Source organism: Pongo abelii, chromosome 2 (assembly GCF_028885655.2).
Source record: "Pongo abelii isolate AG06213 chromosome 2, NHGRI_mPonAbe1-v2.0_pri, whole genome shotgun sequence".
NCBI lineage: Eukaryota > Metazoa > Chordata > Mammalia > Primates > Hominidae > Pongo > Pongo abelii.
The window spans coordinates 175,235,706-175,260,654 of NC_085928.1; the positions used below are offsets into that span (position 1 = coordinate 175,235,706).

General features: G+C 32.9%; 1 long non-coding RNA gene across 1 annotated transcript in view; it reads left to right on the forward strand.

Annotated features, from left to right (window-relative positions):
• Window positions 1-24,949, forward strand: part of LOC129058706 (uncharacterized) — a 260,308-nt gene that overhangs the window by 113,445 nt on the left and 121,914 nt on the right. Inside the window, exon 3 of the long non-coding RNA XR_010139297.1 lies at window positions 20,163-20,327. This is a non-coding gene — a long non-coding RNA (uncharacterized LOC129058706). The remainder of the gene's footprint in view (window positions 1-20,162; window positions 20,328-24,949) is intronic.

Sequence of the window (24,949 nt, forward strand, 5' to 3'; positions counted from 1 at the left end):
TCTCATCCTGTTCCATTGGCTAATATATCTTTTTTTTCTTTTTAAATGCCAGTGCTATAGTGTTTTGATTACAATAGAATTATGATATATTTTTAAGTCAGAGTGTGTAATGCCTCCAGTCTTGTTCTTTTTGTTCAAGATTGCTTTGGTTAGTCAGTATTTTTTGTGGTTTTATAAGAATTTTAAGATTGATGTTTCTAGTTCTGTCAAAGATGATACTGAAATTTTGATAAAGGGTATATTGAATCTGCAGACTGCTTTGCATAGTAGATACTTTTAACAATATTAATTCTTTTAACCCTGAAAACAGGCTATCTCTTCCTTTATTTGTGTTTTCTTTAATTTCTTTTACAACAGTTTATGGTTTTCAGTATATAGAACAATTTTGTATTGGAAAATCTGAGACCCATTCCATGACACTTTACTAAGTATGTCAAAGTACAATAATAATTTTGCCCATTTATGCTACTAAGCAGCTGCAGTCACAAGATTAGCCTTTATTAAACTGGTTTTATAAAATCATGATTTTATGCCCAGAAGAGCGAAGTCAAGGTAATGTAGTAAAACAAGCATTAGAAAGTTGTGGGATATGGGTGATAAGTCCAGATCTAACTGTGATCTAACCTGATGTATCTTATAACATTTCTATACCTCACTGTCTTCATGTTTGAAATCAGAAGAGCAGCTGATGCATTCTGTAGTCGCTTTATCTCCAGAATTCTATGGAATTCCAGAGGGAAGGACAGCAATGCTCAAAGGCATAATAGACTCTGGTGCTAGAACTTCTTGGTTTTGATCCTCACTTAACATTTATTAGCAATGTGAATTAAGAAAACCTTTCATGTATCTCAGTTTTCTTATCCACAAAATGTTCCTGCACACATTTCTTGAGAGGATTAGGTTATTTAATACATGGGAATCATAATGCCTAGAATATAATATTTAATAATTTTAGCTATTTTTTTCAACTGAGATAACCTCTGAAAGAAAATTTGGTGGCTTGTCAGAAGAAACAAAACTATTTGGGAACAAAACAAGTAATGTAATTCTTCTTTTTTTTTTTTTTTTTTTGAGACAAAGTCTAGCTCTGTTGCACAGGCTACAGTGCATGCAGTGGCAAGATCTCGGCTCACTGCAATCTCCACCTCCTGGGTTCAAGCAATTCTCCTGCCTCAGCCTCCCAAGTATCTAGGATTATAGTGTGCACCACCACACCCAGCTAACTTTACTTCTTCCTGTGTCTACTAGGCAATACTATTAATAAAAATTCTAAATATTTCCATAAAATCACTATTAAAGAAATTATTTTTTCTATACAAGATATTGAAAATGAAAACCTAATCATTTCCAAGTATAAGAAAATGTTTATGAGTTTCCCTGAACAATATTTATGTACCTCTTACTGTGGAGAGGGTATATTCAGAGCTTCACAAATTCGGGCTTTTAAGAATATTATTGAATATATTTGCAGAACCAGCTACAAATTTCAGACCTAACATTATAAAAAATTAGATTTAAAATGTGAAATACACAATCCTGTTCATGGTGACACGTAGGGCAATTACAGAGACTTTTGTTTTGTTTTTCTGGCTGTGAACACGGCCCCATTCCTTTTAATTTAAAAAAGTCCTCATGTTTGAGCAGTATTTTTTTCACTTGCTTAGCTAACCAAAAACAATTGCTGCTAATAACCTGTCATCTTTTAAAAATAAACAAGAAGTATTTATTTTACAGAAACTAAAGGGGAAAAACACATTTATTTTAACGACAGTTACTTATCATATTTCTCACTTGCTTCCCCATTAAATTTTCCCAGCCACCCTCAAGAGGGGATTATTATTCTCTCTGTGGTTCAGATGAGGGAACAAGGCTCACAACCTCACATAGCTTGTGCATGGCAGATCCAAGATTCATTCAATCCCAAATGTAAAATATCAGGCTTATCCTGCTGAATATCAGCATCTCCCTCACTGTTCAAAATAACGGGCTCCACTGACCAAAAGATGCACAGTATGATAAGTATGAAAGAGTGTGGAGTCTGAAATTAGAGGACCTGGCTTTGAGGCTTAGTCCTGCTTTAACTCCCTCAAAAAGGAGTGAAATTTTCTCAGAGTGATTACTATTGTTATTGTCACTGCTATTTTAAGTGGAAATATAACTTAAATCTGAATTTCTCACACACAGACAGTTGACACAATGCACTTTGCTTAAGGTCATTCAGGACCTCTTAATTATTAAATTCCATAGCTTCTTTTTCATCATCAATCTGCTTAATTTTTCTGTGGCATTTGACCTTTCTTTACTTCTTAAAACTTGTCTGTAGTGTCTTTTTGATGTCCCTTCTTTCCTTCTTCTCTTCTTATATACCCACCACCTACCATCCCGTTTCAGTTTCAGGCAGCATCTTCACACTCCTGGTCCACTGGAGCCTCACTTGGTACTTCTAAGTCTTCTCTCCTATCATATCTCTATTGTGGTCACATTCTAGTTGATTGCTTTGTCTCCTCTCTTTCAGTAGTTGTTTGTTTGTTTGTTTGTTTTGTTTTGTTTTGTTTTGGATTGAGTCTGGTTCTGTCGCCCAGGCTGGAGTGCAGTGGCACAATCTCAGCTCACTGCAACCTCTGCCTCCGGAGTTCAAGCGATTTTCCTGCCTCAGCTTCCCCAGTAGGTATTACAGGCCTGCGCCACCAAGGCTGTCTAATTTTTGTGTTTTCAGTAGAGACGAGGTTTCGCCATGTTGGCCAGGCTGGCCTTGAACTCCTGGCCTCAGGTGATCTGCCCGCCTCAGCCTCCCAAAGTGCTGGGATTACATGTGTGAGACACCATGTCCAGCCCTCTTTCAGTAGTTTTAAATGACAGCCTCAGGCCAATGAAGAAACGTACACTTTCAGCTCTAACCTTTCATTTCAGTGTTAGATCTGTATGTTCAACAGGCTTTTCTATATCTTTAGCTTTATATTCTCCAGGCTCCAGTAATTCAAAACTAAACAATTAAATTCACTGTCTTCACTCAATTTTTCTTTCCTACTTCCCTTCTCACACTAATAGCATAATGGCCAGCAATTGATTTTCCAAGCTAGAAAAACGGTAGTCATTTGTAATTTCTCTGTTTTTCATTTCTTAAAAGTAGGGAGTCTCCAGGTGTTATTGTTCTAATTCTTACGTAAATTAGAAATCAGGTTTTGTGCAATCTAGCTTCTGTTTGGGATGCTCATTGATTCTTGTCAGATCTCCCACTGTAGCCTTCTAACTGGCTCCTTCCCGTCTTCAGGCCACAAGCCTGAAGATTAATTAGATTTGTCTTAAAGTTAATTTTAATTCAATGTTACCCGCCTCTCCCCCGGAAAATACATCAAAATATTTACAAGGTCCTCCTCACAAACCTAAAAACATGATAATTAAAGAATAGGATGCTGTAGTCAGTAAGGCTTGGGTTTGATACCTGACACAACCATTTAGCAAGGGTGTGAACTTAAGTTATTTATTTCTTTGAAGCACAGGACCTCATTTGTAAATGGGACCATAAAGAAATTGCGAGAATTGAAGAAATGTGTGAAAAACACCTATCATACTGTTGGGGAAAAGAAGGTCCTCAACAAATAATAATTAAGATTCATTCTAATATATCCCCTCTCAATTAACGCAGGCATCTAAGCATTAATAAAACCTAGATTTTCAGCATTTTTAAACATGTCTAGTCTTTTCATATCTATGCGTTCATACCATTTCCCCTGCCTGGAACATCCTTCTCTGCCTTGATTATTAAATAAATTCTTTCTCATCTGTGGAGATTAGATGTCACTTTTTAATGATTTTTCTGTGACATATTTAGGCAACATTTGTTTTGTTCTTATAATTCTTTGTCACTTGGGTAGGAAGTTACTCTGCCTCATCTCCTTGGCAGCTCGATTATTTTATATATTCAGTAAATATTTTCTGAATGCAGTAAAACCTTTCCACAAATGCCTACATTATAGACTTTTATCCAAATTCAAATGTAAATCCCATTTTTTTCTTATTGTCATTTCCCCAAATCCAGCTTTTTAATCTCAATTTTTCTGATATTTCAATAATTTCTCCCTTTTATCACATTAAAAGTTTCAGAAAAACGCTGCCACAATAGAGAGTTTTTGTTGGTTTGCCTATTTGTATTACTTTTACATAGCAAATGTATATTTAAATGGCAGAAAAAAGTAGAAAATGTACCATATGTGATAGAAACAAGTAAATACTTATTATATAGGGACCAAGTTATTTAATGGAAAGAATAAAGGCTTTGAAGACAATCTGCCTAGGCCTTTTCTCTTAACAGATTTCTGATTCTTCATACATTTATTTAAACTGATATTTCAGTTACTTGAGTGAGATTTGCAGTATCTATGTTGAAGGATAAGGTGAAAATTAAATGTAAAAATAAATATGTAAAGTTACTAGTGTTGTGGCTTTTTCCATTCCTGTAGTTCAGTGAGCAGGAAGGAGTGGCGCTAAGTGGCTTCTTCATTCCATAGCTCAGCGAGTGAAAGTGAGCGTTACAGCTCTTTCATTCTCACCACCAGCAACTCTGTGAGCAGGAGTATTACAGCTCTTTCACTCCCATAGTTTGGTGAGTTCTGGGTTCTTGTCCCACGACCAAGAGGAATAAGGTACATGGACACCAGAGAGTGAATAAGGCAGAGTAGAATTTTATCAAATGACAGAAAGAAAGTTCTCAGTAATGAGAGGGAATGCAAAAGTGAGCAGTCATCTGTGAGGCTGAGTTCAGGGTTATTATGGGTTTGAATGGGGGAGTGCATGCTGATTTGTCCATGCGTGGTGATATGGTTTAGCTGTGTCCCCACTCAAATCTCATCTTGAATTGTAGTTCATATAATCCTCATATGTCATGCAAGGGACCCAGTTGGAGGTAATTGAATCATGGGGGTGAGTTTTCCCATGCTGTTCTTGTGATAGTGAATAAGTCTCAGGAGATCTGATGGAAGGAAAATTCCCCTGCACACGTTCTATTGCCTGCCATCATGTAAGATGTGCCTTTGCTCCTCCTTCACCTTCCATCATGATTGTGAGGCCTCCCCAGCCATGTGCAACTGTGAGTCCATTAAGCCTCTTCTTCTTTACAAATTACCCAGTCTCGGGCATATCTTTATTAGCAGCATTAGAATAGACTAATACATGTGGTCTTGGAAAAAGCACCATTTTATTGGTTAAAAGACATCATTCAGAAGAAACCAAGTGAAGGAGAGTGGATAAGATGGGGATAGAAGTTATCACTCCAGTCTTGGACTCTATCTGGAACTGGCAGCTCAGTTTTCAGGCTTTAAACTGTCCTTGGCTTGAAGGTCAGTGTTCACCAGGGACCCATCACTGTCTGCCTAGGAATTTGTCTGTCTCCTGTCACTATCACTAGCACAGGACTTGAAAAAGAGTATGCATTCAACAATTGCCAGATCTAATATAGATGCTCAGCTCTTTTACTGAGATACTTATATTTTCTTTAGATTTATAAGAAACTCATAAAAATTCAAATAAAAGGCAAAGGCTAAGAGGAGAAAAATTGCAGAAGATGCATTAGTAAATACAAAGATATACCATTCATCATCTGTAAAAACTAAAAATCTAAACTAAAATAACTTTGAGAGAGAATTTTGTAGTCATTAAGGTAGCATTTTTTTCATTTTATTTATAGGACTAACTCCAGAATGATTTTGGTGAACCTAGTATACTAATTTTTTGGCTGTAGGCATTATAAATATATATAACCTTTCCAAAAAACGCAATTTATTTATATGTAACAAGATCCATAAGGATATCTATGACCTTTAGCTTGATACATTTCTACCACTTTATTCTCATAAAATAATTTGATAGAAATAAAAACCTGTAAATATTTTTATTCATTATGGTATTTTACAGAGTTGGAATAATTTAATTGAAGCCTCCAGAATATGCAATATTAGAATGTTAATAAGTAATACTGCCATGAATTATCATTTAAGAATATTATTTGCTCATTAAAAGTAACAAGTGAATACCATATAGTCTAACATTGTTCAAATAAAATATAATTTGGGCCACATATGTAATTTATACTTTTTTGGTAGTCACATAATAAAATGGAAATAAATGAGGTAAGATTAATTTTAGTAATATATTTTATTTAAGCAATACTTTGAGAAAATTATTTCAACATGTAATCAATATAAATGACACCAATGAGAGATTATTTTATTGTTTGATTTGTACTAAGTCTGTGAAATTTTGGCATAATTTACACTTATAGCACATTTCAATTTGGTTGAGTCACTTTTCCAATCTCAATATCCACATGTAGCAAGCTGCTATCATTTTGGACAGGGCAAGACTACAGACAAACATTCATAAGAAATAGAAATATTCTTAATAACATACACATAATTATTTCAATTGTTTAAAACAATTGTTCGTATATGTTTTAATGTCCTAGAGTGTAAAATTAATTAGGAGTGTGAGATTATGATTCTTTTTATATAAGTTTAAATATTTTCATACTTTTGTTTTTTTTCAATAAAATGTCTTACACCTTAGAATAGGTGCCTAATTTGTAAATTACAATCATTCTGTCTATATGTCTTCATAAAAAATGATGGTGAACTTCAATTTGTATTATATTCACATTTTGACCCAGGTTCTATGGAATTAGTAAGTCTTTTCAATTTGGAGCTGTTTGGTATGCAAAGTAGGCTGAACGTTTTCACAGGGAGTAACAAATACGTGACCTTTCTGGATTAAGTCGGTCTGGCAGCCTAATATTTTTTACGGTTTGAATAGGCTATATTTGGTTGATCCTATCAGTTAGTAAAATAAGAAAGTATATTTAAAACATTATCAAAAAATATCTAGCATTTTGCCTTGCACATAGTAGACACAAAATGCGTAATTGTCGAATGTAATCGATTTGAAGCTTCCATCAATTAAATTCAAAATGGATTTGTTGAAACCATTTTCTTAATAGGATTTACTCTTTCTTCATGTATTTCACTATGATTCCTCATAATTAAAGAAAGCCATAAACAGGGATAACAAAAGTATTAGAACTTTTGACATTTCTGGAGGTAAACAAAGATACCTTTCATATTTCCACCTAAACTTAGTTCCCATTCCCACCTAAACTTTTCTACATGAGTGAAATATGTCAAGATTTGTGGCTTTCACATATTTATAGTTTTGCTATTTATTAATGATATTTTAAAATATTTTTTGAACAGTAATATAATTCTTCTTATATAATGATTACATTTCCATATAATTTTAATTTGTTTTCCAAACTAAATTTCCAGCTGTTTGTGGTCAGGAGTATTACTTATTATTCTTCACAACCACAAGTAACTTTGGATGATGCTATGGCTAATAAAGTCTTTGAAATGTCTTAACTTCACTTGATTTATAAATGCCAAAGTAAATATAGGTAGAATATTTTAAAATTATAAGCACAAGCATTAATGTTTGGTTCATAACTAAGAATGATATAACACAGTTTTTCAGTACTTTTTAATATAAGTGAGCTATAAGAAATATTTAATAATAAATAATTATGCATTTCATTAAAGGACAAAAGTAGAAAAAGTGGAAATGTGTAAATGATGCAGAGGTGTATTTGAAAATGTTGATGAAATTATAAAAGCATTTCTTTATGTCTTTTTAAAACTCTACAGGAAATTTGTTTTATTACAGCAGCTAATTTTCAAATGTTCCATGCTTTCATACCAAATCCAGCCAATTGTTGGTGATAGCTTATTTCTTTCCCCTTTGCCTGCTGCAATGATTCGGACCTTTTCTGTTCAGTTTTAGTTTTATTGCTATTCTTCACCACCAATATGTTACATCATTGTTCAAAAGAATAGTCAAAACTGAGTTTACCTAATCTAAAGCAAATTTAGGCTGAAAGTAAGAGATAGCCACAATTTAGAAGCACTCCCTGGCTTTAGAAATACAGCCCTCCTTTGTAAATCCTCACAGCTATGGGTTGTGTGGTCTGTCACCATCTATAGTATGCTAAAGTCAGAAGGTAATTACATGCATTTTATAAAATGAGAACTGCTGACATACAACCCACTAGTTATTTCCTAGTAAAAACATATTAGTAGAATATATTTATATCCATAACCATAATACATACTGTTATGCATCTAGTAATTAATTTCTTAATGACTCTCTAAATATTTATGTTCTTTTTTTCTTATAATGCAACTTCACTTTTCTCAAGAGCTATCCTAATTTAAGCAGATATTTAAATAGAATCTTTCATTATTCTTGATTTTCAGTTGTCTTGGGAACAATGCAATAACATTAGTAGGATATTTTCTTGTGGAAATGAAAAAAGAAAATACATTTTCTTCTAGAAATAAAAAAAGTATTTATAGATTATATCTGGAGGACAACATAAACTGGCTAATTGATTATAGATAATAAATGGACATACTAAGTGATAGAAAAATAGATGATAGATATTTCTATGCAGATGAATTTTATTATTGTAAACTTACTGGGTTTCTATGCAGTTTGTTTTAATTGCTGAAACATGTCTGCAGGTGGAATTTATCAACTATTACATACATTGCAATAGTGACAGCATTTTAAAAGAAGTCTCTAGATCCTATGGCAATGAAGTGTCTGTTCCAATAGAGCTCCTAATGTAAAGTATTGCTTAGTAATGATCTGAATGACTTTTCAAAGTTTCCCTGTCTGAATCAGTGTTAATGATGTTTCAGTTATCCTCTCAGAAAATCAACTTGTTATGCCTTAATATAATATCAAAAATTAAATTGTAGTTCTTTTGAGAAAATAAGGAGGTAGAAAATGTAACCTCCTTTCTTTATGCACTGTATGCAATAAAAATGTAAGTTTTATTGCTTCTGAATGATACGGCTCCAGATTTTTACCTTCACAGAGTTATATTGTTTGATTGAGAATATGATTCCAGTATCTGATAATTTGGGTCTAATCTAATAGCTTTATACCTGGATTTCCCCAGAACTGTGGTCTGTAAATTCTGAGGATACTGAAGCATCTTGAAATGCGCCCATTGCTCAATACACAGAATAATTTTTAAAAATTTATAATTTGTAAATTGCTATACATTTATAATTGCTATTAAATTATAAATTATATAATTTATAATTTATAATAAATTACAGAAATATATTTTAATATATTTATATATTATATATAATATTTATATTATATAAAATATAACATATTTATAATATATTTATATATTATATTTTAAATTATATATAAATATATCAAATGTGAGTTAATATAATATGACTTATTATAAATTATAAAAATATAAATTATATGCCAATATAATTTATATGTAATTTATATTAAATGACATAATTTTAATTATATAAATTATATTTATATAATTTATAATCTATAATTTATAAATTTATAAGCTTAAAATTGATAAACTTAACATTTTCAAAATGTACATATTTCCCAGGGCTTGGTCATGAGTTTTCTTTTTCTTTCTGTCAACTGTATCTAAGTGACCTATCCAGTCCCATAACTCGTACTATCATCTCTAGTGAACACTCTCCAGGCTTTATGTCTCTTCTTAGCTTCACATTTATTTAACTAGGTGTTTATTTCATTTCTCCTGTTGGGTCTCAAAACATAATTATCTTCTCATCCTTGTATTATTACCCATCCTCCTCCTCCTCCAGTCTTTCTCATATTAATTAGCAGTGTCACATTCACTCTGTTGTTTAATCTCGCCTAGGAATTATCATTTATTCTCTTCCTCGCGGCACCCACATTCTATCCATCAGCAAATCCTGTTATTTCTTTTCAAAATACTTCTTATTTGCTTTGCTACTACTCTTGCCCAAGAAATCTTCCCTCATCTGGGAAAATGCAATAGTCTATTTAATGGTTTGTCTGTTTCTACTTTACTCCCCCTAGTTAGCCATTCTTTACACAGCTGCCAATGTGATCTTTTAAAATTCATGTCATTCCTCTGCTCAAAACCCTCCAATGGCTTCTCATTGCACTTCGAATAAAATCAAAGCTCCACACCAGTCTACCCATGATATAGTCACTGCCTCACTCTCCACTGCCTATCTCTTTTTCCTCACTGATTTTATTCTAACCACACTTGATGCTCTACATTCCTGGAAAGCACTAAACTTATTTCCATCCTTAGAGTTTTGAGCCTGCTTTCTTCTTTTCTTGGCACTCTCTGCACTCTGATCTTCACATGTCTGGCTTTCTCTTTTCACTGAGGTCTCAGCCCAAGTGACATCTCAGAGAGAATTACCCTGAGATCTAAATAATTACCTCAGTTCTCTCTATTTTATCTACTGTATTATATGGTGTTTGGGGCATAGTACTCATCTCTACTTGAATTTATTTTACTTGTATATTATTTTTATTTCCTCTAGCTATATACTGTATTAAGAGCAGTGACTTTTCCTACTCTTTTTATCACTCTATTCCCACCCCCTGGAAGAATAATAGGAACATAGTAGGTATTGCTTTTGGAATGGGAGGATAAGAGAGAGAGAGAGAGAGAGAGAGAGAGAGAGAGAGAGAGAGATATTATGTACAATATAATACTGAAGCAATTTACATGTAATCCACATTCATCCTAAACTGAGTTTGGATAAATGCTAATCTATAGCATTCTTGGACAAGAAAAGATGATTTGGGCAAATGAGTTTGGAAGATTCTATTAGAGATTTATTAAGTTCATTAGCCTGTAAAATATTCTTTAAGGTTTTGCAGTAAAGATCACAATTTAATGATATTTAATCAAATGATTCATAAAGTTATTTGGTCCTTGAAAATGTTTCTGCCTTTCAACATATATTAAAACATTCAGAAATGCTGTTCTAAATTCACTCAGTATTCAATTTAGAAGAGAATTAATGTAACAAGAGGAAAACATATATCATAATTTTCTTTTAGAGTTGTTTAAAATAAAGCCTGCCCAAAATAAGACACATATATATGTTTTTGAGAATTCTGGGTAAATTAGAAATAACTATATTGACACAAGAGTATGCTAAAGAGAAAATTTGGTATACAGCAGATAAGTAACCAAGGCCAACAGTCCATAAAACAATAATAGCAAAAAGAAAAAAGACAAAATTGATACTTTTGAGTAGCTCCTGATGGAGAAGAGTAATATTGAGAAAATATTAATAGAAAATAATGCAGTCAGAAAAAGTGATAATAATTATAAAACTCATTTGTTAGAAAGTCTATAAAAGACGGGATAATATCAACATGAATATTCTGGTTATAGTATCGGAAAGTGACAGAAAATCAGAAGTTCCAAGTTAAATTAAGGGAGAGATAAGGGAGATTAAATGGAGAGTAATAAATCCATGAAATTATATATTTAACACAATGTGAAGGAATAGACTTTAAAAGCTGCTTTTTAAAAAATCTGATTTTCAGATACATAAAATTTTAGCAACATGGCTGTAGTGCTTTGAACTTTTATCATTTGACTATACTTTGCTTTAAAGTTTATATCAAGAGCAAATATGTATATTTGAAAAGTTTACAGTAGCTAGAAAATGTATTATAATTCCCAAATAGAAAAAACATGTATACTTGGATTCCCATATTTCTGTATACCTATCTACAGAATCACTGTTATATTTTTAACCTTATTCCTGGAAGCACTACGGATGTCAGATCAATTTAGAAAGCCAAAGAGTACCTCTGGGAATGAAATGGCAGTAATATAAAGAATATTTGGCCAAACTGTCACTGTATGCCAATGATACCAAAAAATCCCAGTAACCTGGCAGGTAGGTAACTATTATTTAATGACATGATTGATACTGGTTTCTCCACTGAAAAACTATTAACTCTTTATGCAGTAAAATGAAGTCCAGGTTTTAGACACAGTATTTCTCTATTTTGATGTCATTAATAGTGGGTTGGCACTTGTACCAACCACAATGTATTTCTCAAGCAAATTATTTGAAAGAAAACTCATATGTGATTTTATAACTCATTTAGAAATGAAAATGGGGAATATAAATTTAAGGAATAGTTTCGGCTGCAAGTTCTTAATATTCAGGACAATGTTCATATTCTGGACTATTTCATATATCTCTTTCTTTCTAGTAGAAGCAGATTGGCCTGATTTTAGTGTTTACTGAAGAACATTTCCATTTTAAATGTTCATCCTGCAAGACAACTAATAAGATAATTCCTGTTTTAAATAATTTTGTCCATGTGTTCACAATTCCTGGATCTCTGCTCTCTCTGTTTAAATGCTGGTCTCATGGTTAATGTTGCTGTTTGAAAAAAAAAAAACGTTGCTTTCATATTTCTTAGAATCTCAAATTGTTCAAATTTGCTGAAGTGCCTGAAAATACAGCATGTGTTTCTAAATTTGGAAGAGTTGGTAATATGTATAATCTCCTTCTCTGGATGTATATTGTTGTCCTCTTAATGAATAGTGCTCAATGGACTACGTTATATTTTAGAGTGAGAAAATCTGCTATTTGAAAGTGCTGGAATTTTTTTCTTTTCTTTTCTTATATATTTATTTATTTATTTTGAGATGAAGTTGCCCAGGTTGGAGTGCAGTGGTATGATCTCAGCTCACTGCAACCTCCTCCTCCCAGGTTAAGTGATTCTCCTGCCTCAGCCTCCCGAGTAGCTGGGATTACAGGCTCACACCACCACGCCTGGCTAATTCTTGTATTTTTAGTAGAGACAGGGTTGGCCAGGCTGGTATCGAACTCCTGACCTCAGGTAATCCACCCACCTCAGCCTCCTAAAGTGCCCGGATTACAGGCATGAGCTACCGCACCTGGCCAAAATTTTTCTATTTTATCATTAAAAAACCAGTTTGTACTCAAGATATTACTTGAAAATCATAAACAAATTATCCTGAAAAAGGTACCATATCAGTCTACTAAATTTAGTTTTGTAAGTTTCAATGTAATCAAATAGACTCATGAATTATATTCATACATAATGAAAACAACATTAAATTTGACTTGTTTGTGTCCATCCTCATCCATGTAGAATGCATATGGTCAAGTCACCGCTCTTAAAGTTAGTTCTTTGATCAGTAAAGTGAGCCTAATAACACGTATCCATGAAATCCTATTGTTTATCAAAAAACAAATAATTACTTCTGTCACCATCATTGTCATTTTCACCAATACCAATTTTCATTTTTATGATCATCAAATTTAATGCAGCCATGGATGAGTCCAAAACTCCCACATTCACGGACATACCGACACAATTGAACCTACTATTTATGAGGTTAGAAGGTAGAATTAAGAATTAATATACTACCAATTCACAAATATAATTAAGACTCTTTTAAATCTATACTTGTACCTGCCATAATTGTAAAATAGTTTTCTTGGACAAACAGAAGAAGATACAGAAAGTATAGCTTTGGAAAGTATACATGTTTAATTCAAGAAAAATAATTTATTGTATAATTTGTTGGATGCTTGCAGGCTATTTCATGGACAATTGGAAATGAGAGAAAAGGTTTTGGGCAATTACAAGTAAATTCATGCTTTATATTAAAATTTAATCCCCCAAATTAGGTTTTAGGTAATATAGTTATATCAGTTATAGAAACTGACAAAGAAATTAAATTTGCTACTTATTATAACAACACTAATACAAAGTAAATTGCAATTTAAATATACAAAATGTTTTTGATATACAGTAAAGTTTATGCCATTTGTGATGACAATCCAGTATAAAACTAGATTATTAAATAATTCAGAGATTTTCTAACTAAATACACCAGATGCAGGTGTTCTTGTCAGATTCAGTGATCAACATTGTTGAGGGCAAACTTCCAAATCTAGGAGGCAGAACAAAAGAAAAAAAAAAACACACATCTTGAAAAAAAAAAAAAAAAGCGTGTGAATTCTTTATCATTCTTTATCAGTTCAGTTTTTTGCATTTTTTTAATTTTATATAAATTTTGCATTGGTTTTGTGTGTGTTTATACATCCACAAGAAACACATAACATGCTGAAATACAGATAAATTTGAACAGTCAGTGTATATGTCATTCATTCTTCCTTCCAACTACTGAGGAAACAAAGAGTTTTTTTTCTGAGTGTCTATTTGGAATAGGCATTTGTCCATTTTCAATGGATAAAACTAAAAGTCAGCATTCAATGTCTCAAAGTTCAGAAGGCAAGGCAGACTTAAAATAATAATTAAAATCTAGTGTAATAAGAGCTACTACTACTACTACACACACATATAATTACACATACATACACTATATATAGTGTGGGACAAAGATAATTATAATTTCAGCTTTGCAATATGGACAAGGAAGTCTTCACAGAGAAAACAATATCACTTGAACTAGGTTTTGAAATCTAACAGGAGAATTTCCAAGTACTTTAGGCAAGTGTTTACTCTGGGGAGGAGAAAAATCATGTGCAAAGGCAAAGAGGAGGAACATATGACCAGGATGAATGAAGAAGAACAAGATAAATGGTTGAAGACAAAAGCAAAGACTAAATCGTAAAATACTTTATAATTTTATGTAATGTGTTTGATATATAGACGATGGTTATAAAACACCCCGATTGAGGAAATTAATACCTTTGGATAACAAAATCTGACTTTCCTTTTTGAAAATTTGTATTATAGCAGTAGGACTAATGAATTGAGTGTTTGTAGAGAAGAGACAGGGATTGAACTAGGAGGTTACCACAGATTTTTACAAGATATGATGAAGGCCTACACTAAACCAGTGAGGTAAAGATGAAGAAGAAACTATTTTGAAAAAATTGTGGGCTATAGTAAGCAACTGTATGTGAAGTCAGGACAGGTAAGGAGAAGGAAGATCCCCAGATGGCCCTATGATTTCAGGTTTGGATAGGAAGATAGTATCATTTTTTATTCTAAATCAGAAAATTTATAAAGGTGAAAGGAGATTATAAAATAATCAAAGCTTTGTAATGTTGACATTTATCTATTAATGATTTTGTTGATTTTTATGCTGTTGAACATATAAAAAAATCTTTTATTCAAAAACTATTTTTTAAAATTTTGTACAAATAAAATTATGTATACTAATAAAAAGGTATACCTGTGTATATCAAAGCAAAGCAAAAAATTAAAAATTACTTTAAAATTTAGGTGGAAAGATTATATTTGACTCATATTCAAATGCTTTTGGCAATTTCTTAGCCATATCTGTCTCTAAAATCAAGTCACTAAAGAATGTATGTTCAGATGCTCCTCGTAATTTTCTACATAGTTGCACTTTAAGGCTAATAAATTTGAAATGGTTTATTGATGTATTGTTTCTATTGTTACAGTTCTACAGGCCAAAAATATATATTTTTAATTGAGAAAATTCTTCTATATTTTTCCTAAGGTTTCAGTAAGCTCAGGGTTAATTCTACTAAATTAATTATGTTCTTCATTCTATTTTTTATTGAAACATTTAAAAATTTCAGTCTACACATTTTAACTGGCACTGCCTTTTTGCTTTTATTCAGAATAACTTTCTTCAACAAATACTTTTATGTAACAACACTCATCAAATAAGGTGAGCCTATGGTTCTTTTATAAGTCTTGCCAAATTTAGATGCTACAAAAAACAAAGGGCTCAATTTCATTCTATTTGGGTAAACAATATTAATTTATTCAATTTCTTAAAAAAGCACCTTCAGAACTTTCTCTCAGAAGAGAAGTTGTTCTGTAGATCAATTGTAGATTTTGAAAAGTAAATTATGGGCCAGCACAGTGTCTCACACTTGTAATCCCAATGCTTTGGGAGGCTGAGTAGGGAGGACTGCTTGAAGCCAGGAGTTCGTGACTAACGGGGCAACATAGTGAGACCCTGTCTCTCCAACAACAACAAACAACCACAAATTAGCTGGGCATGGCAGCACATGCCTATGAGTCCTTGCTACTACAGAGGCTGAGTGGGGAGGGTGGGAGAATCACCTGAGCTTAAGAGTTTGAGGTTACAGTGAGATATGATTGTGCCCCTACACTGTAGCCTGGGTGACAGAGCAAGACCCTGGCTCTAAAAAAAAAATGAGTAAATAAATATGTAAATAAATTGTGTACACTGAACTTTCATCATCAAATTTTCTAATTTTGTTTGTTTGTTTCTGTGGACGTTTTAGTCAATTCTGTAGATGTCTGCTGTCACAAAAAATGGACAGTGGCTTAAAAACAATAGAAATGTATAAATGTATTCTTCACAGTTCTGGAGGCTGGGAGTTTGAGATCAGAGTGCCAGCATAGTTGGGATCTGGTGAGGTTACACACTGTCAAGTCATTGAATCCTCACGTGACAAAGAATGCTAGAGAGCTCTCTGAAGTTTATTTTACAAGAACACTAACTCTATTCATGAGGACTTCACCCTCATGACCTAAACACTTCCCAAAGGCCTGTATCTTTTAATAGCGTTGCATTGGGGGTTAGGTTTTCAACCTATAAATTCTGGGGGAATGTAAGCATTCAGTTCATAACAATAGAGAAATGTGTTATTCTTTTTTTTTTTTCAATTTAACTTCCTCGGAATTTATTCTGTGTATTCCATACCTTTCCAATTGATATAAAACATGAATGCCATATTTTTTTAACCTTTATTTTAAGTTCAGGGGTAGATGGACAGGTTTGTTACATAGGTAAGTGTGTCATGGAGGATTGTTGTAAACAGATTATTTGATTACCCATGTATTAAGGCTAGTACCCATTAGTAATTTTTCCTTATCCTCTCCTTCCTTTCTCTCTCTACCCTCAAAATGCAAATCAAAGCAACAATGAGATACCATCTCACACCGGTCAGAATGGCTATTATTAAAAAGTCAAAAAGTTGCAAATGCTGGTGAGGTTGTGAAAAAAAAAGGAACACTTTTACACAGTTGGTGGGAGTGTACATTAGTTCAACCATTGTGGAAGACAGTGTAGCAATTCCTCAAAGACCTAAAAACAGAAATACCATTTGACCCAACAATCCCACTACTGAGTATATACTCAGAGAAATATAAATTACTCTTTTATAAAGACACATGCATGTGTATATTCATTGCAACACTATTCACAATAACAAAGACATGGAATAAACCAAAATGCCCATCAATGATAGGCTGGATATAGAAAATGTGTTACGCATACACCATGGAATACTATTCTATTTCCAATTTTTAATTTCAATAATTTCAATTTTCTGTGTCAATGTTGACATTTTTGGGTAATTTTATTAGATTTCCAACATAAAAAAAGTTTTTTAAAAGTAACTGGATAAAAAATAGGTATGAGAGGCCTAGAAAAAAAATTATATAAATAAATAACAAATTTAGGAAAACCATTCACAACACAATTCAATACCATGGTAGGACACTTAGATTGGCTTACAAGGTTGTTTAGTAAAGGTTAAACTATTTCTATAATTTAATTGATGATAAGCAGCAAAGAGAGAAAGTGTGAAGCTTCATTTTAATGTGTATGTGTGTTTGTGTGTCTATATAGAAGCTGTAGTATATAGCTTGGTATATTAGGCTGGTAAAATGTTACAACTTGTTGGGATTTAATAGAACCAATTCCAAATATATTTATATTTCATGCATTTCTTAATTCTCTATCATGAATTTTGATCTGCAAACATTTATATTTTTATTTCCCGAAAAGCATATCATTTTAGTCTTCAAGGTTGAAATTGTAACAATTCAGAATAATATTCAATAATTCTCTGATGTTTTACCATTGAAAATTGAAAAATTAACTTCTAAAAGTTTTAGTGTCCATGAGTTACATGAAAATATAACTACTATTGTGCTTAATAAAACTTTCTATTTGAAATAACTGTTGAGACTAATTTGAACCACACGTCATTTAACTGTTTGCAAAGTTTTTTTGAAAATAGCCCTACTCCATAAACAGTTGTCCCTATACTATTTTGATGCATACAGGAAAACTTGAGATTGAAAAAGAACAATAATTTTGAGTAGTCATTTAATCTAAATGAAAAGTCACATTCCAGTGAAACCTGTTTTCCATGACTATATGAATTAAACCAAAATCTATTAATACTGTCATGGTTTCCTTTTTAAAAGTACTAATTGTTAAACTCATGCTGATATTTTTTTCTGAAGATTTATGACCTAGCTTTTATAGGGTTTGTAATATTTCTGTGGCCCCACATATGCTAGACGAGAAATATCAACAAATATTTTGTGCAAGTTATACGTTCATTATCAATTGTTATTACTGAATTTTTTATTAAACACCTATTCTTTAGAATTAAATGTTTTTGGTTCATTGCTGCTAAAAAGAGTTTATTGCAAAATGAATGTGCAATCAATGAAACAATTAGTTGTCAATATTCAGCATAAAATATATGATATCATCTTCAGCCTCTATTTTTTATACATTTTTCATGTACATATACTTTCCTACATTCTATATAGCCCTTACTAAGTGGAGGCTTAGCAATTTGAAACTCACAGGCTATGGGACAAGACAGACACATGTGGCTGGAACATGTTATTTTTTGTTTTTTTAATAACGACTATTCCAACTGGTGTAAGTTGATTTCTCATCATGATTTTAATTTGCCTTTATCTGTTGATTAGCAATGTTGAGCATTTATTTTTACGACTGTGGAACATATAGGTGGCAATGCACAGGAGATATTTGAAAACACTAATTTGCAGTGCAGGGGAGTGCTGAAATATAGAAATATAAATTTTAAAATTTTCAGCATATAGGCAGTCAATGCAGCCACTTGAGATGAAAGATCTGGTAAGGCATTTTTAGCATTAATATTTGTTGAACACATTATTGGCAATTTCTAGAGATAGGATGAATGGCACTTGTTTACACATTGATGACAAACGAGAAAATATAATGTCATTACTATAAACGACTTGTGTATTAGTTTCCTGTTGCTGCTGTAACAAATTATCACAAACTTTGTGGTTTAAAACAACAGAAATATAGTCTCTCATGGTTTTGGATGCTCAAAATATGTCCAAAGTATGTACTACTGGGTTTAAATCAAGATGGCTATATTCTGTCTGGAGGCTCAAGGGGAGATTTTGTTCCTTGCCTCTTTCAACTTCTAATGGCTGCAGACATTTCTTGGCTCAAAGCTGTGTCACTCTAGTCATGGCTTTGGTCATCATCACATTGCCTTCTTATTTTCTTCCTCTGCTGTAAAATATCCCTCTACTTCCCTTTTTATAAGGATGCATGTGATTCCATTTGGAGCCCACTCTGTTAATCCCTGATAATGTCTCCACCTCAAGACCTTTAATGTAATCACATCTGCATAATCTTTTGTTGTCAGATAAAATAACATTCACAGGTTCCAGAAATTAGGATATGGATATCTTTTTTGGGGCATTGAGGAGGCTGGTTATTATCAGTCTACTATGATTTTATGTTTCTAATCAATATGAAGATAGGAATTTTTTTATCCTATCTATATCATCACTCCTGAAATTTAGGTATTCAGAGAAATATAAATATGCTATTTTTTTAAGAGTTGGGATCTCACTATGTTGCCCAGATTAGAGTGCAGTGGCTTTTCACAGGTGTGATCATAGTGCACTACCGCCTCAAACTGGTATGCCATCATCCTTCCTCAGCCTCCTGTAGCTGGGATTTCAGGCATGCACCACTGTGCCTGGCTAAATACACTATTTTGTAATGTATAAAACTGTGCTACTCATTAGAGTAGCCACTAACCACCTAGAGCAACTGAGCAATTAAAATGTAGCTAGTCAGAAATGAGATATACTATAAGTGTAAAATATACATCATATTTGGAAGACTTGGTACAAGAAATATAATGTAAAATATCTCAACTTTTTGATTAAATGACTTTTTTGATATACTCTATTAAAATATATTATTGAAGTTAATTTTACTTTTATCAATATGGCTACTAAAAAATTTAAAATTACATGTGAAATTCACATTATATTTCAACTACACAGCACTAGTCTAGAATGTGTATGTTTAAATCTTTTCATTATATAGAGAAATTGTGTCTTTATAAATAATTAAAATTCCTGAAAGTTGCACACCAAGTTAATTAAATCTCATCTTTAAAAATTCTATGGCTCTATCTTGTTTTATTGTAATCCATATTCATTCAAACTATGAACTTCTGCTTTTCTCCATTTTACAGCAACAAACCAGCAGGACTTCCTGTGAAATCATGACCGCCATGTGCTCTTTCAGCCTCCATCAATTCCTACCTCTAAGCACTTGAGAGCCAAAGCAGACCACAGGAAACCACAGGTACTAACTCTTTTAGGCCTGATGAAGTGTCTCCCAAAGACAGTCTGGCATGGTGAGTACCGGAGTAACTGGCAATCTTTTAGAATGGAGAGAAAATAAGAAATTGAAAAATTTGGCATTTGCTTTCAACAGAGATCAGATTCTGACCTCTGAAAAGAAGAAATAAGGGAAAATGTTTATGATGGGGAAGGATCCAAGGGGAACTTGTGGGAAAGGAAGAGGCTGCCAGAAAAGGAGGTTTGAGATCTGAGAAGAGACTTGTATATGTCTGAGGGAAGAGTTGGAGAGAGGTAACCAGGGGAGAAAATCTGGGAAGTTTTGAGCAGTGAAGATCTGCTAAGATGGAAAAGGAGAAAGGACACTAATATTTATTAGGCCTCTACTGTTTACCTGCACATAGGTTATTCAAATACATGTACAGTATTCATTTTTGGAGGCAAAAATTGAGGTACAGAAAGATAAAAGTATTTCGCTAAGGTCACACAACTATTAGGGATCAAAGGCAAATTTAGAATCCATTGATTAGTGGGTGGATATCCTTTTAGAGTGTTAAAGCTAGATTAAAGTGTGAATCTGCAAGGGTAAAAAATGGGCAAGTGACTGAGTAATTTGAGAAAAGTTGAGTCATTTCAATGATTGTGTGTAATCCGGGTTGGGAAAGTGAAAGCAGGGGGAAGCAGGGCAGGGAAGTGTTTGTACTTGGAACTGCCCGTAACAACTGTGGGAATACTAACACACTGAAAGCCCCCAGAAGAAATGGGATATTGGTTGGCCTTGTAACTAGGCAAAGTTTTGAACTTGACCAGTTCCTTAACATCCCACTGTGGTTCTATAGGTCAAAGCATAGACCTTTGGAGTTTTATATACTTGCCCATAAAAAAATATCAGCATATTTGAACTTCAAACTCTCACAGATCTGATGGAAACATACTCAGCAGAGATCGGTTCAAGTTTTAGTAAGTTCATCTCTAAAACTGAAGGTAACATGAATCACCTTGCCTTCAGAATTTCTAGCTCTGTAATTTGCAACTTATGCTATTCCTTTTAGAAATTGTTTCATTCTCATTTGTCCTAGAACCTTCAAGTTTTCAAACATCTGTTCTTCAAATATTCACATTTTCTTCATTTCAGTAGGCTCTTCCAACCATGGACTATAGGATAAATTATTTTATTGATGCCCTTCCCTGGTACACTATTGGATTCTAATCACTTAAGCATTGCATGGACATAATGGCTGCTGGTGGGAGGCTGAGAGAGTAACCCCTGGTAGGAGGTTGGTGATGGGAGTGGGGAAAAATGAAAAAAATCTTATACTCTAACAGGCTTGGCTCACCATAATTTACAAAGTCCTAGTATAACTTTTATTCTTGCTGCTCTTTGGTGGGCTTTTTTCATTAACTGCTCTGGGTCTTTCCTATTCTGATTTCTCATTATCCTTCTTTCTTCCTTTTTTTTTTTTTTTTTTTTTTTTTGAGACGGAGTCTCGCTCTGTCACCCAATCACCCAGGCTGGAGTGCAGTGGCGCTATCTCGGCTCACTGCAAGCTCTGCCTCCCGGGTTCAGGCCATTCTCCTGCCTCAGCCTCCTGAGTAGCTGGGACTACAGGCGCCCGCCAAAATGCCTGGCTAATTTTTGGTATTTTTAGTAGAGACGGGGTTTCACCATGTTAGCCAGGATGGTCACAATCTCCTGACCTTGTGATCAGCCCGCTTCGGCCTCCCAAAGTGCTGGGATTACAGGCGTAAACCACCGCGCCCGGCCTATCCTTCTTTCTTCGGTTAATCTTGCCTTTCATTTAGCCAAAATCAAGACACTTGGCCCAGGCTTTCTCATTTCACCTTCTCATTTTAATCGATCACTATCTCTACATGAAGATCTTTTCATCTTTCCCAATATTTGTGGAAAAGAAAGCACTCAAACCCCTTTTTGTTTTCCTAAAAAGGTAATTGTCGGTATTTACTTTTCTTCCATCATCTTTAATTCTTTTTTTCTGATGACTCTTCTTTTCATGTCTGATGATGGTTAACGGTTTTTTTTTAAGCTTTGGTAAATCAACAGGAGAAATAATGCATTATTCTTTAAATTAGGCTTTCTTGAGTTAGGTGATAGAATATTTAAATATTTAGCAGTCATTTCATTTTTTTACCCAGTGAATTGTCTTTTGAAATTTCATACTCTTTTTCCTATTTATAAATTAGATAAATTTTGCAAATTTTTTTGTTTTGAACTTGCTTATGAATTAATGTTAAGCATTTGTCTGTAATATTTGTGACAAATATTTTTCTGTTTATTGCCTTTAGTAATGTTTAAAAAATGTTAGATATTTTAAAAGTTTAGTTATATTTATCACACTGGTCACCATTTCCCATTGTGATATCTTTAAGTGCTCATATGCTTAGAATGTCATTTGCTGTCTGTACTTCAGACTAAGATATACAGGCATTCAATGTTTACAGTTAGGCATACATTCTGAGAAAAACATCGGTAAATTATTTTGTTATGCAGGCACCATAGAGTCTACATACACAAACTTAGATGTTGTAGCCTGCAACACACCTAGGCTATATAGTATAGCTTATTACTCCTAGTCTACAAACCTATACAGCATGTTACTATAATGGATACTGTAGACAATTGTAACACAATGGTAGGTATTTGTGTATCTAAACATATCTAAACACAGAAATGGTACAGAAAAACATAATATTATATTATGGTATCATATATGACATTTTATGGTGTCATATATGTAGTTTGTTGTTGACTAAAATATTATTCTTTTACACATGACTATACTTTTATGTTATTTATGTTTTTATTTTATTATGTTAAAGTTCTGAATGCATGTGTATTTATTTTACCCTTTCTCATAATATTACCAAATTATCTTAGATCATGATAATTGAAGTATTGAAATCTTCTTTGACTTGTCTAGCTTAATTCATGTGCCATATCATTAATTTAGAAACTATAATTTTCAAAAATTAAATCAAATTTGAGCTGAGTCATTCCATTAGATGATAGCCATAGTAAAGATAAGGATCATGTCATAGTTGTATCCTCAGCACATAGTATAATCCTTGATGTATTATTTATTATTGTGTGTAATACAATAATAAGCTTTCAATAAATGTTTGCTGAATTGGATTACAAAATTGGGTTATCACATTAAATCAATGTCATGGTAATTATTTTGTGTATATAATGCTATGCAATGTTTTCCTGAAACTATGCTTTTAACCAAGCCAATTTGTATTATCATTCACATGTCCTCATTCCTTACTTTTATATTCTTTCTTTTTTCTATCCATCTTCAGACAATGTTGGCATAGTCTCTTTTCTGTTTCTCATCTTAGAATTCAGCTGCCTAATTGAAAGGGCAAATATTTATCCAGTGACTCTTCTTTCTGACCAGTTTGGACAACCAACCATCTTCAGTCCCTAAGACTCCCTGTCTGCAATGGGATTTTCTATAAAACTGGCTTTATGCATTTATAAATATGGCAGTCCTATTTTCCCAAAAGTCTCTACACTTTGAATTTTCTGACATTAGCTGCAGTAAGGAAAACTCAAAGAAATGGTTGTCTGAATAATTGCTTATTGAGCATACATTTTATTATATGACAATCATTTAAATAGTGCTAATTCAAGCAAAGACCAGAAGGGGTTTAAGATTCTTCATAGGAAATCCTTAAGCAGATTTCATTTCCTAAAGAGTGAAATTTTATAGTTAATACATAAACTGTAAAAAATTAAAAAGGAAAGGGTGGAATTGGAAGAAAAAGTCACATGTCCTGGTATTATTTTTCTTAATATTGGAAAACAGCTTCCTATGTAGTCAGTTGGCCAAGTTTTCTAAGAGTATGTAGGTTGAGTTTATAATTTAAAACTTCCTGAAGCAAATATAAAGAATGGAGATGAAAGACGTACAGTCAAAATGCAAGAAACTGAACAAGAAAGTAACATGAAGATATAGATAAGTACCAGGTACATAGCCTTCTATAGTTTTTTTTTTTTTTTTAGAAATAGACTTCAGAAAACATAGGTGTATGTGTTGTTTTAAGGCCACTGAGAAGAAAAATAATGGGTTAGAAATTAAAAATGTTTTGGTAAGCCATAAAACAAGATTTGTAGAAAGAACTGGGGGTATGAGACCTCAATGTTTTGTCTAAGGCCATCCCTATTCATTTTCATCCATAAGCCAGGCAAATAAAAACAGCATAGAAGTATATCTAACCCTGTATAACCCTGAGTTGACATTCTTGTCGGAACCATGCTTGTTTACAGTTTCTGTGTTTAGTAAGAATGTTATAGTTGTATAACATCTCTCTATGGCTCTTTGAAAATAGTAGTAGCTACCATTTATTAAACACTCACTGCATGACAGATAATGTGCTAGTTTCCTAAACCAGGTTTCATTTCATCTTCACAGAAATCTTATGATATAATACAAGTGTAATATACATTTTACAGATGAGGAGACTGAGGTTTAAGTATCTCAGCTGATGGCTGAAAGTCACATAAATATAAATGACAGAGCTTGGTATTGAACTTAAGAAATACAATTTTTGAATCTGCTACTATAAAACAAAACCTAATTATCAAGACACATAAGATCCAACTTCCAAAATTAGTAACATCAAAATTACTGGGTATGTTAAGACTATTTGTGTT